The sequence below is a fragment of the Panulirus ornatus genome, chromosome 32 (assembly GCF_036320965.1).
Source record: "Panulirus ornatus isolate Po-2019 chromosome 32, ASM3632096v1, whole genome shotgun sequence".
NCBI lineage: Eukaryota > Metazoa > Arthropoda > Malacostraca > Decapoda > Palinuridae > Panulirus > Panulirus ornatus.
In genome coordinates this window covers 11,977,896-11,998,140 of record NC_092255.1, presented here as the reverse complement: position 1 = coordinate 11,998,140, position 20,245 = coordinate 11,977,896, and the positions used below count along the sequence as shown (strand labels likewise).

Genomic DNA, 20,245 nt, shown 5'->3' with positions numbered 1-20,245 from the left:
CTATTCCTTGCCCTCCTTTCACCCTCCTGCATCTTCAGGCCCCGATCACACAAAATCTTTTTCACTCCATCTTTCCACCTCCAATTTGGTCTCCCACTTCTCGTTCCCTCCACCTCCGACACATATATCCTCTTGGTCAATCTTTCCTCACTCATTCTCTCCATGTGCCCAAACCATTTCAAAACACCCTCTTCTGCTCTCTCAACCACGCTCTTTTTATTTCCACACATCTCTCTTACCCTTACGTTACTTACTCGATCAAACCACCTCACACCACACATTGTTCTCAAACATCTCATTGCCAGCACATCCACCCTCCTGCGCACAACTCTATCCATAGTCCACGCCTCGCAACCATACAACATTGTTGGAACCACCATTCCTTCAAACATATCCATTTTTGCTTTCCGAGATAATGTTCTCGACTTCCACACACTTTTCAAGGCTCCCATGATTTTCGCCCCCTCCCCCAACCTATGATCCACTTCCGCTTCCATGGTTCTATCCGCTGTCAGATCCACTCCCAGATATCTACAACACTTTACTTCCTCCAGTTTTTCTCCATTCAAACTTACCTCCCAATTCACTTGACCCTCAACCCTACTGTACCTAATAACCTTGCTCTTATTCACATTTACTCTTAACTTTCTTCTTTCACACACTTTACCAAACTCAGTCACCAGCTTCTGCAGTTTCTCACATGAATCAGCCACCAGCGCTGTATCATCAGCGAACAACAACTGACTCACTTCCCAAGCTCTCTCATCCACAACAGACTTCATACTTGCCCCTCTTTCCAAAACTCTTGCATTCACCTCCCTAACAACCCCATCCATAAACAAATTAAACAACCATGGAGACATCACACACCCCTGCCGCAAACCTACATTCACTGAGAACCAATCACTTTCCTCTCTTCCTACACGTACACATGCCTTACATCCTCGATAAAAACTTTTCACTGCTTCTAACAACTTGCCTCCCACACCATATATTCTTAATACCTTCCACAGAGCATCTCTATCAACTCTATCATATGCCTTCTCCAGATCCATAAATGCTACATACAAATCCATTTGCTTTTCTAAGTATTTCTCACAAACATTCTTCAAAGCAAACACTTGATCCACACATCCTCTACCACTTCTGAAACCACACTGCTCTTCCCCAATCTGATGCTCTGTACATGCCTTCACCCTCTCAATCAATACCCTCCCATATAATTTACCAGGAATACTCAACAAACTTATACCTCTGAAATTTGAGCACTCACTCTTATCCCCTTTGCCTTTGTACAATGGCACTATGCACGCATTCCGCCAATCCTCAGGCACCTCACCATGAGTCATACATACATTAAATAACCTTACAAACCAGTCAATAATACAGTCACCCCCTTTTTTAATATATTCCACTGCAATGCCATCCAAACCTGCTGCCTTGCCAGCTTTCGTCTTCCGCAAAGCTTGTACTACCTCTTCTCTGTTTACCAACTCATTTTCCCTAACCCTCGCACTTTGAACACCACCTCGACCAAAACACCCTATATCTGCCACTCTATCATCAAACACATTCAACAAACCTTCAAAATACTCACTCCAGCTCCTTCTCACATCACCACTACTTGTCATCACCTCCCCATTTGCGCCCTTCACTGAAGTTCCCATTTGCTCCCTTGTCTTACGCACTTTATTTACCTCCTTCCAGAACATCTTTTTATTCTCCCTAAAATTTAATGATACTCTCTCACCCCAACACTCATTTGCCCTTTTTTTTTTCCACCTCTTGCATATATATATATATATATATATATATATATATATATATATATATATATATATATATATATATATATATATATATATATATATATATATATATATATATATATATATATATATATATATATATATATATATATATATATATATATATATATATATATATATATATATATATATATATATATATATATATATATATATATTTTTATATATATATATATATATATATATATATATATATATATATATATATATATATATATATATATATATATTTTTTTTTTTTTTTTTCCAAAAGAAGGAACAGAGAATTGGGCCAGGTGAGGGTATTCCCTCAAGGCCCAGTCCTCTGCTCTTAACGCTACCTCGCTAATGCGGGAAATGGCGAATAGTTTGAAAGAAAAAGAAAAATATATATATATGTATATATATATATATATATATATATATATATATGTATATATATATATATATATATATATATATATATATATATATATATATATATATATATATATATATATATATATATAGTAGTAAAAGCTTTGCGGAAGATGAAAGCCGGCAAGGCAGCAGGTTTGGATGGCATTGCATTGGAATTTATTAAAAAAGGGGGTGACTGTATTGTTGACTGGTTGGTAAGGTTATTTAATGTATGTATGACTCATGGTGAGGTGCCTGAGGATTGGCGGAATGCGTGAATAGTGCCATTGTACAAAGGCAAAGGGGATAAGAGTGAGTGCTCAAATTACAGAGATATAAGTTTGTTGAGTATTCCTGGTAAATTATATGGGAGGGTATTGATTGAGAGGGTGAAGGCATGTACAGTGCATCAGATTGGGGAAGAGCAGTGTGGTTTCAGAAGTGGTAGAGGATGTTTGGATCAGGTGTTTGCTTTGAAGAATGTATGTGAGAAATACTTAGAAAAGCAAATGGATTTGTATGTAGCATTTATGGATCTGGAGAAGGCATATGATAGAGTTGATAGAGATGCTCTGTGGAAGGTATTAAGAATATATGGTGTTGGAGGCAAGTTGGTAGAAGCAGTGAAAAGTTTTTATCGAGGATGTAAGGCATGTGTACGTATAGGAAGAGAGGAAAGTGATTGGTTCTCAGTGAATGTAGGTTTGCGGCAGGGGTGTGTGATGTCTCCATGGTTGTTTAATTTGTTTATGGATGGGGTTGTTAGGGAGGTGAATGCAAGAGTTTTGGAAAGAGGGGCAAGTATGAAGTCTGTTGGGGATGAGAGAGCTTGGGAAGTGAGTCAGTTGTTGTTCGCTGATGATACAGCGCTGGTGGCTGATTCATGTGAGAAACTGCAGAAGCTGGTGACTGAGTTTGGTAAAGTGTGTGAAAGAAGAAAGTTAAGAGTAAATGTGAATAAGAGCAAGGTTATTAGGTACAGTAGGGTTGAGGGTCAAGTCAATTGGGAGGTGAGTTTGAATGGAGAAAAACTGGAGGAAGTAAAGTGTTTTAGATATCTGGGAGTGGATCTGGCAGCGGATGGAACCATGGAAGCGGAAGTGGATCATAGGGTGGGGGAGGGGGCGAAAATTCTGGGGGCCTTGAAGAATGTGTGGAAGTCGAGAACATTATCTCGGAAAGCAAAAATGGGTATGTTTGAAGGAATAGTGGTTCCAACAATGTTGTATGGTTGCGAGGCGTGGGCTATGGATAGAGTGGTGCGCAGGAGGATGGATGTGCTGGAAATGAGATGTTTGAGGACAATGTGTGGTGTGAGGTGGTTTGATCGAGTAAGTAACGTAAGGGTAAGAGAGATGTGTGGAAATAAAAAGAGCGTGGTTGAGAGAGCAGAAGAGGGTGTTTTGAAATGGTTTGGGCACATGGAGAGAATGAGTAAGGAAAGGTTGACCAAGAGGATATATGTGTCGGAGGTGGAGGGAACGAGGAGAAGAGGGAGACCAAATTGGAGGTGGAAAGATGGAGTGAAAAAGATTTTGTGTGATCGGGGCCTGAACATGCAGGAGGGTGAAAGGAGGGCAAGGAATAGAGTGAATTGGAGCGATGTGGTATACCGGGGCTGACGTGCTGTCAGTGGATTGAATCAGGGCATGTGAAGCGTCTGGGGTAAACCATGGAAAGCTGTGTAGGTATGTATATTTGCGTGTGTGGACGTAAGTATATACATGTGTATGGGGGTGGGTTGGGCCATTTCTTTCGTCTGTTTCCTTGCGCTACCTCTCAAACGCGGGAGACAGCGACAAAGCAAAAAAAACAAAACAAAAAATATATATATATATATATATATATATATATATATTATTATAATATATATATATATATATTATTATATATTATATATATATTATTATTTTTATGCTTTGTCGCTGTCTCCCCCGTTTGCGAGGTAGCGCAAGGAAACAGACGAAAGAAATGGCCCAACCCACCCCCATACACATGGATATACACACACGTCCACACACGCAAATATACATACCTATACATTTCAATGTACACATATATATACACACACAGACATATACATATATACACATGTACATAATTCATACTGTCTGCCTTTATTTTTTCCCATCGCCACCTCGCCACACATGGAATAACAACCCCCTCCCCCCTCATGTGTGCGAGGTAGCGCTAGGAAAAGACACCAAAGGCCACATTCGTTCACACTCAGTCTCTAGCTGTCATGTAACAATGCACCGAAACCACAGCTCCCTTTCCACATCCAGGTCCCACAGAACTTTCCATGGTTTATCCCAGACGCTTCACATCCCCTGGTTCAATCCATTGACAGCACGTCGACCCCGGTATATCACATCTTTCCAATTCACTCTATTCCTTGCACGCCTTTCACCCTCCTGCACGTTCAGGCCCCGATCACCCAAAATCTTTTTCACTCCATCTTTCCGCCTCCAATTCGGTCTCCCACTTCTCCTCGTTCCCTCCACCTCCGACACATATATCCTCTTGGTCAATCTTTCCTCACTCATTCTCTCCATGTGACCAAACCATTTCAAAACACCCGCTTCTGCTCTCTCAACCACATTCTTTTTATTTCCACACATCTCTCTTACCCTTGCATTACTTACTCGATCAAACCACCTCACACCACATATTGTCCTCAAACATCTCATTTCCAGCATATCCACCCTCCTGCGCACAACTCTATCCATAGCCCACGCCTCGCAACCATACAACATTGTTGGAACCACTATTCCTTCAAACATACCCATTTTTGCTTTCCGAGATAATGTTCTCGACTTCCAAACATTCTTCAAGGCTCCTAGAATTTTCGCCCCCTCCCCCAACCTATGATTCACTTCCACTTCCATGGTTCCATCAGCTGCCAGATCCACTCCCAGATATCTAAAACACTTTACTTCCTCCAGTCTTTCTCCATTCGAACTTACCTCCCAATTGACTTGACCCTCAACCCTATTGTACCTAATAACCTTGCTCTTATTCACATTTATTCCTAACTTTCTTCTTTCACACACTTTACCAAACTCAGTCACCAGCTTTTGCAGTTTCTTACATGAATCAGCCACCAGCGCTGTATCATCACCGAACAGCAACTGACTCACTTCCCAAGCTCTCTCATCCACAACAGACTGCATACTTGCCCCTCTTTCCAAAACTCTTGCATTCACCTCCCTAACAACCCCATCCATAAACAAATTAAACAACCATGGAGACATCACACACCCCTGCCGCAAACCTACATTCACTGAGAACTAATCACTTTCCTCTCTTCCTACACGTACACATGCCTTACATCCTCGATAAAAACCTTTCACTGCTTCAAACAACTTGCCTCCCACACCATATTTTCTTAAAACCTTCCAAAGAGCATCTCTATCAACTCTATCGTATGCCCTCTCCAGATCCATAAATGCTACATACAAATCCATTTGTTTTTCTAAGTATTTCTCACATACATTCTTCAAAGCAAACACTTGATCCACACATCCTCTACCACTTCTGAAACCACACTGCTCTTCCCCAATCTGATGCTTTGTACATGCCTTCACCCTCTCAATCAATACCCTCCCATATAATTTACCAGGAATACTCAACAAACTTATACCTCTGTAATTTGAGCACTCACTCTTATCCCCTTTGCCTTTGTGCAATGGCACTATACAAGAATTCCGCCAATCCTCAGGCACCTCACCATGAGTCATACATACATTAAATAACCTTACCAACCAGTCAACAATACAGTCACCCCCTTTTTTTGATAAATTTCACTGCAATACCATCCAAACCTGCTGCCTTGCCGGCTTTTATCTTCCGTAAAGCTTTTACTACCTCTTCTCTATTTACCAAATCATTTTCCCTAACCCTCTCACTTTGCACACCACCTCGACCAAAACACCCTATATCTGCCACTCTATCATCAAACACATTCAACAAACCTTCAAAATACTCACTCCATCTCCTTCTCACATCACCACTACTTGTTATCACCTCCCCATTTGCCCCCTTCACTGAAGTTCCCATTTGCTCCCTTATCTTACGCACTTTATTTACCTCCTTCCAGAACATCTTTTTATTCTCCCTAAAATTTAATGATACTCTCTCATCCCAACTCTCATTTGCCCTCTTTTTCACCTCTTGCACCTTTCTCTTGACCTCCTGCCTCTTTCTTTTATACCTCTCCCTCTCATTTGCATTGTTTCCCTGCAAAAATCGACCAAATGCATCTCTCTTCTCTTTCACTAATAATCTTACTTCTTCATCCCACCACTCGCTACCTTTTCTAATCAACCCACCTCCCACTCTTCTCATGCCACAAGCATCTTTTGCGCAAGCCATCACTGCTTCCCTAAATACATCCCATTCCTCCCCCACTCCCCTTACCTCCTTTGTTCTCACCTTTTTCCATTCTGTACTCAGTCTCTCCTGGTACTTCCTCACACAGGTCTCCTTCCCAAGCTCACTTACTCTCACCACTCTCTTCACCCCAACATTCTCTCTTCTTTTCTGAAAACCCCCACAAATCTTCACCTTCGCCTCCACAAGATAATGATCAGACATCCCTCCAGTTGCACCTCTCAGCACATTAACATCCAAAAGTCTCTCTTTCGTGCGCCTATTAATTAACACGTAATCCAATAACGCTCTCTGGCCATCTCTCCTACTTACATACGTATACTTATGTCTATCTCGCTTTTTAAATCAGGTATTCCCAATCACCAGTCCTTTTTCAGCACATAAATCTACAAGTACTTCACCATTTCCATTTACAACACTGAACACTCCATGTATACCAATTATTCCCTCAACTGCCACATTACTCACCTTTGCATTCAAATTACCCATTACTATAACCCGGTCTTGTGCATCAAAACCACTAACACACTCATTCAGCTGCTCCCTAAACACTTGCCTCTCATGATCTTTCTTCTCATGCCCAGGTGCATATGCACCAATAATCACCCATCTCTCTCCATCAACTTTCAGTTTTACCCATATCAATCTAGAATTTACTTTCTTACACTCTATCACATACTCCCACAACTCCTGATTCAGGAGTAGTGGTACTCCTTCCCTTGCTCTTGTCCTCTCACTAACCCCTGACTTTACTCCCAAGTCATTCCCAAACCACTCTTCCCCTTTACCTTTGAGCTTCGTTTCACTCAGAGCCAAAACATCCAGGTTCCTTTCCTCAAACATACTACCTATCTCTCCTTTTTTCTCATCTTGGTTAGATCCACACAGATTTAGACACCCCAATCTGAGTCTTCGAGAAGGATGAGCACTCCCCGCGTGACTCCTTCTGTTTCCCATTTTAGAAAGTTAAAATACAAGGAGGGGAGGGTTTCTAGCCCCCCGCTCCCGTCCCCTTTAGTCGCCTTCTACGACACGTGAGGAATGCGTGGGAAGTATTCTTTCTCCCCTATCCCCAGGGATAGGGGAGAAAGGGGATATAGGGGAAATATATATATATATATATATATATATAATATATATATATATATATATATATATATATATATATATATATATATATATATATATATTTTCCTTGCGCTACCTCGCAAACGCGGGAGACAGCGACAAAAAATATATATATTTCAAACTATTCATTTCCCGCGTTAGCGAGGTAGCGTTAAGAACAGAGGACTGAGCCTTTGAGGGAATATTCTCACTTGGCCCCCTTCTCTGTTCCTTCTTTTGGAAAATCAAAAACGAGCGGGGAGGATTTCCAGCCCCTGCTCGCTTCCCTTTTAGTCGCCTTCTACGACACGCAGGGAATACGTGAGAAGTATTCTTTCTCCCCTATCCCCAGGGATATATATATATATATATATATATATATATATATATATATATATATATATATATATATATATATATATATATATATATATATTATTTTTTTTTATTTTTTATTATACTTTGTCGCTGTCTCCCGCGTTTGCGAGGTAGCGCAAGGAAACAAACGAAAGAAATGGCCCAACCCCCCCCCCCCATACACATGTATATACATACGTCCACACACGCAAATATACATACCTACACAGCTTTCCATGGTTTACCCCAGACGCTTCACATGCCCTGCTTCAATCCACTGACAGCACGTCAACCCCGGTATACCACATCGCTCCAATTCACTGTATTCCTTGCCCTCCTTTCACCCTCCTGCATGTTCAGGCCCCGATCACACAAAATCTTTTTCACTCCATCTTTCCACCTCCAATTTGGTCTCCCTCTTCTCCTCGTTCCCTCCACCTCCGACACATATATCCTCTTGGTCAATCTTTCCTCACTCATCCTCTCCATGTGCCCAAACCACTTCAAAACACCCTCTTCTGCTCTCTCAACCACGCTCTTTTTATTTCCACACATCTCTCTTACCCTTACGTTACTCACTCGATCAAACCACCTCACACCACACATTGTCCTCAAACATCTCATTTCCAGCACATCCATCCTCCTGCGCACAACTCTATCCATAGCCCACGCCTCGCAACCATACAACATTGTTGGAACCACTATTCCTTCAAACATACCCATTTTTGCTTTCTGAGATAATGTTCTCGACTTCCACACATTCTTCAAGGCCCCCAGGATTTTCGCCCCCTCCCCCACCCTATGATCCACTTCCGCTTCCATGGTTCCATCCGCTGCCAGATCCACTCCCAGATATCTAAAACACTTCACTTCCTCCAGTTTTTCTCCATTCAAACTCACCTCCCAATTGACTTGACCCTCAACCCTACTGTACCTAATAACCTTACTCTTATTCTTACTCTTATACAGTCACCCCCTTTTTTAATAAATTCCACTGCATTACCATCTAAACCTGCTGCCTTGCCGGCTTTCATCTTCCGGAAAGCTTTCACTACCTCTTCTCTGTTTACCAAATCATTTTCCCTAACCCTCTCACTTTGCACACCGCCTCGACCAAAACACCCTATATCTGCCACTCTATCATCAAACACATTCAACAAACCTTCAAAATACTCACTCCATCTCCTTCTCACATCACCACTACTATAGATATATATATATATATATATATATATATATATATATATATATATATATATATATATATATATATATATATATATATATATATATATATATATATATATATATATATATATATATATATATATATATATATATATATATATATATATATATATATATATATATATATATATATATATATATATATATATATATATATATATATAAAACATATATATATATATATACATATATATATATATATATATATATATATATATATATATATATATATATATATATATATATATATATATATATATATATATATATATATATATATATATATATATATCTATAGTAGTGGTGATGTGAGAAGGAGATGGAGTGAGTATTTTGAAGGTTTGTTGAATGTGTTTGATGATAGAGTGGCAGATATAGGGTGTTTTGGTCGAGGCGGTGTGCAAAGTGAGAGGGTTAGGGAAAATGATTTGGTAAACAGAGAAGAGGTAGTGAAAGCTTTGCGGAAGATGAAAGCCGGCAAGGCAGCAGGTTTAGATGGTATTGCAGTGGAATTTATTGAAAAAGGGGGTGACTGTATTGTTGACTGGTTGGTAAGGTTATCTAATGTATGTATGACTCATGGTGAGGTGCCTGAGGATTGGCAGAATGCGTGCATAGTGCCATTGTACAAAGGCAAAGGGGATAAGAGTGAGTGCTCAAATTACAGAGGTATAAGTTTGTGTAGTATTCCTGGTAAATTATATGGGAGGGTACTGATTGAGAGGGTGAAGGCATGTACAGAGCATCAGATTGGGGAAGAGCAGTGTGGTTTCAGAAGTGGTAGAGGATGTGTGGATCAGGTGTTTGCTTTGAAGAATGTATGTGAGAAATACTTAGAAAAGCAAATGGATTTGTATGTAGCATTTATGGATCTGGAGAAGGCATATGATAGAGTTGATAGAGATGCTCTGTGGAAGGTATTAAGAATATATGGTGTGGGAGGCAAGTTGTTAGAAGCAGTGAAAAGTTTTTATCGAGGATGTAAGGCATGTGTACGTGTAGGAAGAGAGGAAAGTGATTGGTTCTCAGTGAATGTAGGTTTGCGGCAGGGGTGTGTGATGTCTCCATGGTTGTTTAATTTGTTTATGGATGGGGTTGTTAGGGAGGTAAGTGCAAGAGTTTTGGAAAGAGGGGCAAGTATGAAGTCTGTTGGGGATGAGAGAGCATGGGAAGTGAGTCAGTTGTTGTTCGCTGATGATACAGCGCTGGTGGCTGATTCATGTGAGAAACTGCAGAAGCTGGTGACTGAGTTTGGTAAAGTGTGTGGAAGAAGAAAGTTAAGAGTAAATGTGAATAAGAGCAAGGTTATTAGGTACAGTAGGGTTGAGGGACAAGTCAATTGGGAGGTGAGTTTGAATGGAGAAAAACTGGAGGAAGTGAAGTGTTTTAGATATCTGGGAGTGGATCTGGCAGCGGATGGAACCATGGAAGCGGAAGTGGATCATAGGGTGGGGGAGGGGGCGAAAATTCTGGGGGCCTTGAAGAATGTGTGGAAGTCGAGAACATTATCTCGGAAAGCAAAAATGGGTATGTTTGAAGGAATAGTGGTTCCAACAATGTTGTATGGTTGCGAGGCGTGGGCTATGGATAGAGTTGTGCGCAGGAGGATGGATGTGCTGGAAATGAGATGTTTGAGGACAATGTGTGGTGTGAGGTGGTTTGATCGAGTGAGTAACGTAAGGGTAAGAGAGATGTGTGGAAATAAAAAGAGCGTGGTTGAGAGAGAGCAGAGGAGGGTGTTTTGAAGTGGTTTGGGCACATGGAGAGAATGAGTGAGGAAAGATTGACCAAGAGGATATATGTGTCGGAGGTGGAGGGAGCAAGGAGAAGAGGGAGACCAAATTGGAGGTGGAAAGATGGAGTGAAAAAGATTTTGTGTGATCGGGGCCTGAACATGCAGGAGGGTGAAAGGAGGGCAAGGAATAGAGTGAATTGGAGCGATGTGGTATACCGGGGTTGACGTGCTGTCAGTGGATTGAATCAGGGCATGTGAAGCGTCTGGGGTAAACCATGGAAAGCTGTGTAGGTATGTATATTTGCGTGTGTGGACGTATGTATATACATGTGTATGAGGGGGGGGGGGTGTTGGGCCATTTCTTTCGTCTGTTTCCTTACGCTACCTCGCAAACGCGGGAGACAGCGACAAAGTATAAAAAAAAAAAAATATATATATATATATATATATATATATATATATATATATATATATATATATATATATATATATATATATATATATATATATATATTCCTATGAGTCCACGAGGAAAATGAAACACGAAAAGTTCCCAAGTGCACTTTCGTGTAATAATCACATCATCAGGGGAGACACAAGAGAGGATTATAACAGTTAGTTGATATACATCGAAGAGACGAAGCTAGGACGCCATTTGGTAAACGTGATTGTCCAAAACATACAACGAGCGTTCATAAACTTATCATTTTACAAATCTTATCAACAATAAAGTTATCTAATTTGTACAGACCATCACTAATATTAAGATTATAATTCTTTGTGTATTTAATAATAGAAGATTCAATGATATTTCTCTTGGTAATAGAGTTAGAGTTAACAACTGAGATGGCGTTACTCCAGTCAATACAATGATCATAGTTTTTAACATGATTAAACAAGGCATTTGATTCCTGTCCCGTTCTTATTTATGTTGCTTAAGTCTAACAGAAAGATCCTTACCAGTCTGACCAACATAAAATTTATCACAGTTTCCACAAGAAACTTTATAGATGCAACCAAGAGGATTTTCTGGTGAATTCCTGATTAAGATATTCTTTATAGTATTATTGTTGCTAAAGGAAACATTTATATTAAAAGATTTAAGCAACATGGGAAGCAAAGTGAAATTATTATTAAAAGGGAGAACTAAAAGATTCTTGGTGTTAATGGGAGGTTTGGGCTCAACTCTATAAAATGATTTCTTTGCTAACTTAAGGGATTTATCAATGAAAGATCTAGGGTACTTTAACTTAGATCCAATAGAATATATCTTCTCAAACTCATCATCAATAAACTCTGGACTGCAAATACGTAATGCCCTTAGGAACATAGATTGAAATGATGATAATTTAACTCTGTCATGTTGAGATGAGTAATAATGGATATATGAGCATACATTGTTGGGTTTTCTGTATATGCTAAACTTAAACTTGTTTCCTTGTCTATGGATCATGCAATCTAAAAATGGTAACATACCATTATTTTCATTTTCTACAGTAAATTTGATGGAAGGTACTAAATTGTTAAGTAAGGGGAGAAATATTTGTAAATTTTCATCTGTTGGCCAAACACAAAGAACATCATCTACATACCTAAACCAAATTGCATTAGAAGGTAAGATATCCTTTAGTAATTTTGTTTCAAAAAATTCCATATAAAGATTACTAAGTACAGGTGAAAGAGGGTTACCCATTGCCATACCAAATTTTTGAGCATAATAATCTCCATTAAATTGAAATACACAGTCTTTTATACACAATTTTATCAGTTCAATAAAATTAGACTTTGAAACAGGTAATTGAATATCATCCAAGACATCAAATAAATATTCTAAAAGGTCATCAACTGGAACTTTAGTGAAAAGTGAGGAAACATCAAAGCTAACTAGTTTGAAATCAAAATTAATGTTGATATTGTTTAGCTTGTTGACTAAATCTACCTTGTTCATGATATTAGAATTTGATACATTACCTATTAAAGGGCTTAATAAGGAAACTAACCATTTTGATAATTTATATGTTATGGAGCCTACTGTACTCACTATAGGTCTTGCTGGAAAATTTTGTTTATGTGTTTTGATAAATCCATACATATATGGCAATGAAGGGGACAAAGATGACAAACTTTTGATAAGAGAAATGTTACCTTTCAACAACAACTTCATTTCTTTATTGAAGTAAGAATTAGCTGCTTCTAGGTGTAAGTTTAAGTTTAGCATATACAGAAAACCCACCAATGTATGCTCATATATCCATCATTACTCATCTCAACATGACAGAGTTAAATTATCATCATTTCAATCTATGTTCCTAAGGGCATTACGTATTTGCAGTCCAGAGTTTATTGATGATGAGTTTGGGAAGATATATTCTATTGGATCTGAGTTAAAGTACCCAAGATCTTTCATTGATAAATCCCTTAAGTTAGCAAAGAAATCATTTTATAGAGTTGAGCCCAAACCTTCCATTAACACCAAGAATCTTTTAGTTCTCCCTTTTAATAATAATTTCACTTTGCTTCCCATGTTGCTTAAATCTTTTAATATAAATGTTTCCTTTAGCAACAATAATACTATAAAGAATATCTTAATCAGGAATTCACCAGAAAATTCTCTTGGTTGCATCTATAAAGTTTCTTGTGAAAACTGTGATAAATTTTATGTTGGTCAGACTGGTAAGGATCTTTCTGTTAGACTTAAGCAACATAAATATAGTATAAGAACGGGACAGGAATCAAATGCCTTGTTTAATCATGTTAAAAACTATGATCATTGTATTGACTGGAGTAACGCCATCTCAGTTGCTAACTCTAACTCTATTACCAAGAGAAATGTCATTGAATCTTCTATTATTAAATACACAAAGAATTATAATCTTAATATTAGAGATGGTCTGTACAAATTAGATAACTTTATTGTTGATAAGATTTGTAAAATGATAAGTTTATGAACGCTCGTTGTATGTTTTGGACAATCACATGTTTACCAAATGGCGTCCTAGCTACGTCTCTTCGATGTATATCAACTGACTGTTATAATCCTCTCTTGTGTCTCCCCTGATGATGTGATTATTACACGAAAGTGCACTTGGGAACTTTTCGTGTTTCATTTTCCTCGTGGACTCATAGGAATATCTTGATCACGCGCAAAATTGTGATCCTTTCCAACATATATATATATATATATATATATATATATATATATATATATATATATATATATATATATATATATATATATATATATTTATTATACTTTGTCACTGTCTCCCGCGTTAGCGAGGTCGCGCAAGGAAACAGACGAAAGAATGGCCCAACGTAGCCACATACACATCCACACACAGCACATATACATACCTACAAATCTCAACGTATATATATATATATATATATATATATATATATATATATATATATATATATATATATATATATATATATATATATATATATATTCTTTCATACTATTCGCCATTTCCCGCGTTAGCAAGGTAGCGTTAAGAACAGAGGACTGGGCCTCTGAGGGAATATCCTCACCTGGCCTCGTTCTCTGTTCCTTCTTTTGGAAAATCAAAAAAAAAAACGAGAGGGGAGGATTTCCAGCCCCCCGCTCCCTCCCCTTTTAGTCGCCTTCTACGACACGCAGGGAATACGTGGGAAGTATTCTTTCTCCCCTATCCCCAGGGATAACTGACCAATATGGCATAGGCAAATCATGTCCTGATCAAAAGCAATCTCAGGTGAAAGACAAATGTAAAAGAAAAGGAAAGTAAAAATTAATCAGGGATCCACAGGAGTTTATAGACCTGACTTCTAAGAGAAGAAAGGTCATATGAAAAGGGACAGATAGAAGGGAAATGAGAATACCACAGCATAGTTCCTTGAGGGATAATGGAAGTAGCATAACAGATAATCCTAGAGAGGCCAGTCTCCACAAAGAACCTGTGGGGAGCAGCAACCAAACACATATTGGGTCTGAGCCTTGGGGGCAGGGACACATGCAGACAGCTCAGAAGAACAACTACCAAAATAGTACCTGTGGAACAGAGAAAGAGCATGAACATCACAGTGTACAGAAAGAGAAGGTTGAAGAGATATCACCAAAAGAAATACTGAAACAGAATGCTTCCGATTCCACTCTGGTTAATAGAAAGGTGAAGGATAATCCATCTCAAAGGTGTGTGTTATTCCATACTTCAGTAAATAAATTCCCTGCATACATGAAATTACTTTAACCAAACAACACTCCTAGCTTTTCAGAAGCTGACTTTGTGATTTGGTAAAGAGAGGTTTCCATAATATAAGTGGAGAGTATGGTCATATCTAATGTTCATGTTATTAAAGGATTCATTTATGGTGTTCTGAGATTGAAAAGAGGGGTCTGAATGATTATTATGGGTCTGAATGATTATTAGACAGACATATAAGGAAAACTGGTATTTAAGTATCATTAAATTTCACAAGGTTACTGCTCACTATGATATCAGTAGTCTCCTACAACACAACCACGGGGTACAAAATTCTATGCATCTCTTCTTTATAAAGGGAATGGCCACATATCATATATACAAAGTCATACTATATATATATATATATATATATATATATATATATATATATATATATATATATATATATATATATATATATATTCTTTTTCTTTCAAACTATTCGCCATTTCCCGCATTAGCGAGGTAGCGTTAAGAACAGAGGACTGGGCCTTTGAGGGAATACCCTCACCTGGCCCAATTCTCTGTTCCTTCTTTTGGAAAATTAAAAAAAAAACGAGAGGGGAGGATTTCCAGCCCCCCCGCTCCCTCCCCTTTTAGTCGCCTTCTACGACACGCAGGGAATACGTAGGAAGTATTCTTTCCCCCACTATCCCCAGGGAAAATATATATATATATATATATATATATATATATATATATATATATATATATATATATATATATATATATATATTTTTTTTTTTTTTTTTTTGCTTTGTCGATGTCTCCCGCGTTTGCGAGGTAGCGCAAGGAAACAGACAAAAGAAATGTCCCAACCCACCCCCATACACATGTATATACATACGTCCACACACGCAAATATACATACCTACACAGCTTTCAATGGTTTACCCCTGACGGTTCACATTCCCTGAATCAATCCACTGACAGCACGTCAACCTCGGTATAACACATCGATCCAATTCACTCTATTCCTTGCCCTCCTTTCACCCTCCTGCATGTTCAGGCCCCGATCACACAAAATCTTTTTCACTCCATCTTTCCACCTCCAATTTGGTCTCCCACTTCTCCTCGTTCCCTCCACCTCCGACACATATATCCTCTTGGTCAATCTTTCCTCACTCATTCTCTCCATGTGCCCAAACCATTTCAAAACACCCTCTTCTGCTCTCTCAACCATGCTCTTTTTGTTTCCACACATCTCTCTTACCCTTACGTTACTTACTCGATCAAACCACCTCACGCTACACATTTTCCTCAAACATCTCATTTCCAGCACATCCATCCTCCTGCGCACAACTCTATCCATAGCCCCACGCCTCGCAACCATACAACATTGTTGGAACCACTATTCCTTCAAACATACCCATTTTTGCTTTCCGAGATAATGTTCTCGACTCCCACACATTCTTCAAGGCTCCCAGGATTTTCGTCCCCTACCCCACCCTATGATCCACTTCCGCTTCCATGGTTCCATCCGCTGCCAGATCCACTCCCAGATATCTAAAACACTTTACTTTCTCCAGTTTTTCTCCATTCAAACTTACCTCCCAATTGACTTGACCCTCAACCCTACTGTACCTAATAACCTTGCTCTTATTCACATTTACTCTTAACTTTCTTCTTTCACACACTTTACCAAACTCAGTCACTAGCTTCTGCAGTTTCTCACATGAATCAGCCACCAGCGCTGTATCATCAGCGAACAACAACTGACTCACTTCCCAAGCTCTCTCATCCCCAACAGACTTCATATTTGCCCCTCTTTCCGAAACTCTTGCATTCACCTCCCTAACAACCCCATCCATAAACAAATTAAACAACCATGGAGACATCACACACCCCTGCCGCAAACCTACATTCACTGAGAACCAATCACTTTCCTCTCTCCTACACGTACACATGCCTTACATCCTCGATAAAAACTTTTCACTGCTTCTAACAACTTGCCTTCCACACCATATATTCTTAATACCTTCCACAGAGCATCTCTATCAACTCTATCATATGCCTTTTCCAGATCCATAAATGCTACATACAAATCCATTTGCTTTTCTAAGTATTTCTCACATACATTCTTCAAAGCAAACACCTGATCCACACATCCTCTACCACTTCTGAAACCACACTGCTCTTCCCCAATCTGATGCTCTGTGCATGCCTTCACCCTCTCAATCAATACCCTCCCATATAATTTACCAGGAATACTCAACAAACTTATACCTCTGTAATTTGAGCACTCACTCTTATCCCCTTTGCCTTTGTACAATGGCACTATGCACGCATTCGGCCAATCCTCATGCACCTCACCATGAGTCATACATACATTAAATAACCTTACCAACCAGTCAATAATACAGTCACCCCCTTTTTTAATAAATTCCACTGCAATACCATCCAAACCTGCTGCCTTGCCGGCTTTCATCTTCCGCAAAACTTTTACTACCTCTTCTCTGTTTACCAAATCATTTTCCCTAACCCTCTCACTTTGCACACCACCTCGACCAAAACACCCTATATCTGCCACTCTATCATCAAACACATTCAACAAACCTTCAAAATACTCACTCCATCTCCTCACATCACCACTACTATATATATATATATATATATATATATATATATATATATATATATATATATATATATATATATATATATATATATATATATAGTCAGTACTACAATCAAGCGAGAGTTTCAAGAAGAGGCTCTTAACTGTCTGGAAATGACTGAAGAAAAGAAGAAACAAACTGAGCAGCAGCTGAAAGATCTCTTCCAAAGAGGTGAAGAGGTATACTCTGGCTATGTTGATGATCCACGCAACACTTACAGTGCTTGGATGGAAACGATTGCATACAACTTTCATGAAGATAACGAGGATGGGATACTGTACAGTCTACAGTTACATGCTGGAGATGATGCAAAAGCTGTGAAGTGGCAAGATATTAGTAGGCAATTAAACCTTTATGCCAGCCATAGAGAATTCATTCAAACTGTAGCAGAAAAACATAATGCCCATTGGTGAGGTACTTCAAAAACAAAGCCCACAACTCGATTGTATCACATCAGAATATAATTTGATTTTATTTGATATTTTTGTCTCTGTTTGTTCATGATTTGAAAAAAAAAAAAAGGTTGGTGGCTCTTTTTTACTACATAACATTTTTGTTGTTACTTTTTGTAGATATATATTTCTTTAGGATATAAGGCTATAAACCTATATAGGATAAGGACATACATGGGGTTATCGCTGAAGGCCAGTTTGATATGATGTGGATACGGACCTGTGGTTTTAGTGCATTGCACATGATAGCTAGAGACTGAGTGTGAACGAATGTGGCTTTTAATGGCTGAAGGTGTAGCGATACTGTTTCCTGTGGGGCAGGGTACCACCAGGAATGGATGAAGGCAAGCAAAGTGTGAATGTGTGCATGTGTGCATATGTACATGTCTGTGTATGTATATGGATGTATATGTGTGTGTATAGGTGTTTATGTGTGTGTGTGTGTGTGTGTGTGTGTGTGTATATATATATATATATATATATATATATATATATATATATATATATATATATATATATATATATATATATATATATATATATATATATATATATATATATATATATATTAAACCATGGAGACATCACACACCCCTGCCGCAAACCTACATTCACTGAGAACCAATCACTTTCCTCTCTTCCTACACGTACACGTGCCTTACATCCTCGATAAAAACTTTTCACTGCTTCTAACAACTTGCCTCCCACACCATATATTCTTAATACCTTCCACAGAGCATCTCTATCAACTCTATCATATGCCTTCTCCAGATCCATAAATGCTACATACAAATCCATTTGCTTTTCTAAGTATTTCTCACATACATTCTTCAAAGCAAACACCTGATCCACACATCCTCTACCACTTCTGAAACCACACTGCTCTTCCCCAATCTGATGCTCTGTACATGCCTTCACCCTCTCAATCAATACCCTCCCATATAATTTACCAGGAATACTCAACAAACTTATACCTCTGTAATTTGAGCACTCACTCTTATCCCCTTTGCCTTTGTACAATGGCACTATGCACGCATTCCGCCAATCCTCAGGCACCTCACCATGAGTCATACATACATTAAATAACCTTACCAACCAGTCAACAATACAGTCATCCCCTTTTTTAATAAATTCCACTGCAATACCATCCAAACCTGCTGCCTTGCCGGCTTTCATCTTCCGGAAAGCTTTTACTACCTCTTCTCTGTTTACGAAATCATTTTCCCTAACCCTCTCACTTTGCACACCACCTCGACCCAAACACCCTATATCTGCCACTCTGTCATCAGACACATTCAACAAACCTTCAAAATACTCATTCCATCTCCCTCTCACATCACCACTACTTGTTATCACCTCCCCATTTACGCCCTTCACTGAAGTTCCCATTTGCTCCCTTGTCTTACGCACCCTATTTACCTCCTTCCAGAACATCTTTTTATTCTCCCTAAAATTTACTGATAGTTGGTTGTTTAATTTGTTTATGGATGGGGTTGTTAGGGAGGTAAATGCAAGAGTCTTGGAAAGAGGGGCAAGTATGAAGTCTGTTGGGGATGAGAGAGCTTGGGAAGTGAGTCAGTTGTTGTTCGCTGATGATACAGCGCTGGTGGCGGATTCATGTGAGAAACTGCAGAAGCTGGTGACGGAGTTTGGTAAAGTGTGTGGAAGAAGAAAGTTAAGAGTAAATGTGAATAAGAGCAAGGTTATTAGGTACAGTAGGGTTGAGGGTCAAGTCAATTGGGAGGTGAGTTTGAATGGAGAAAAACTGGAGGAAGTGAAGTGTTTTAGATATCTGGGAGTGGATCTGTCAGCGGATGGAACCATGGAAGCGGAAGTGGATCATAGGGTGGGGGAGGGGGCGAAAATTTTGGGAGCCTTGAAAAATGTGTGGAAGTCGAGAACA

The 20,245-nt window shown here is 38.8% G+C and overlaps 1 pseudogene; it reads left to right on the top strand.

Moving 5' to 3' along the window:
- Window positions 1-18,003: 18,003 nt before the first annotated feature.
- Window positions 18,004-18,303, top strand: LOC139759268 (ADP-ribose pyrophosphatase, mitochondrial pseudogene; annotated as a pseudogene).
- The last annotated feature ends 1,942 nt before the right edge of the window (window positions 18,304-20,245 follow it).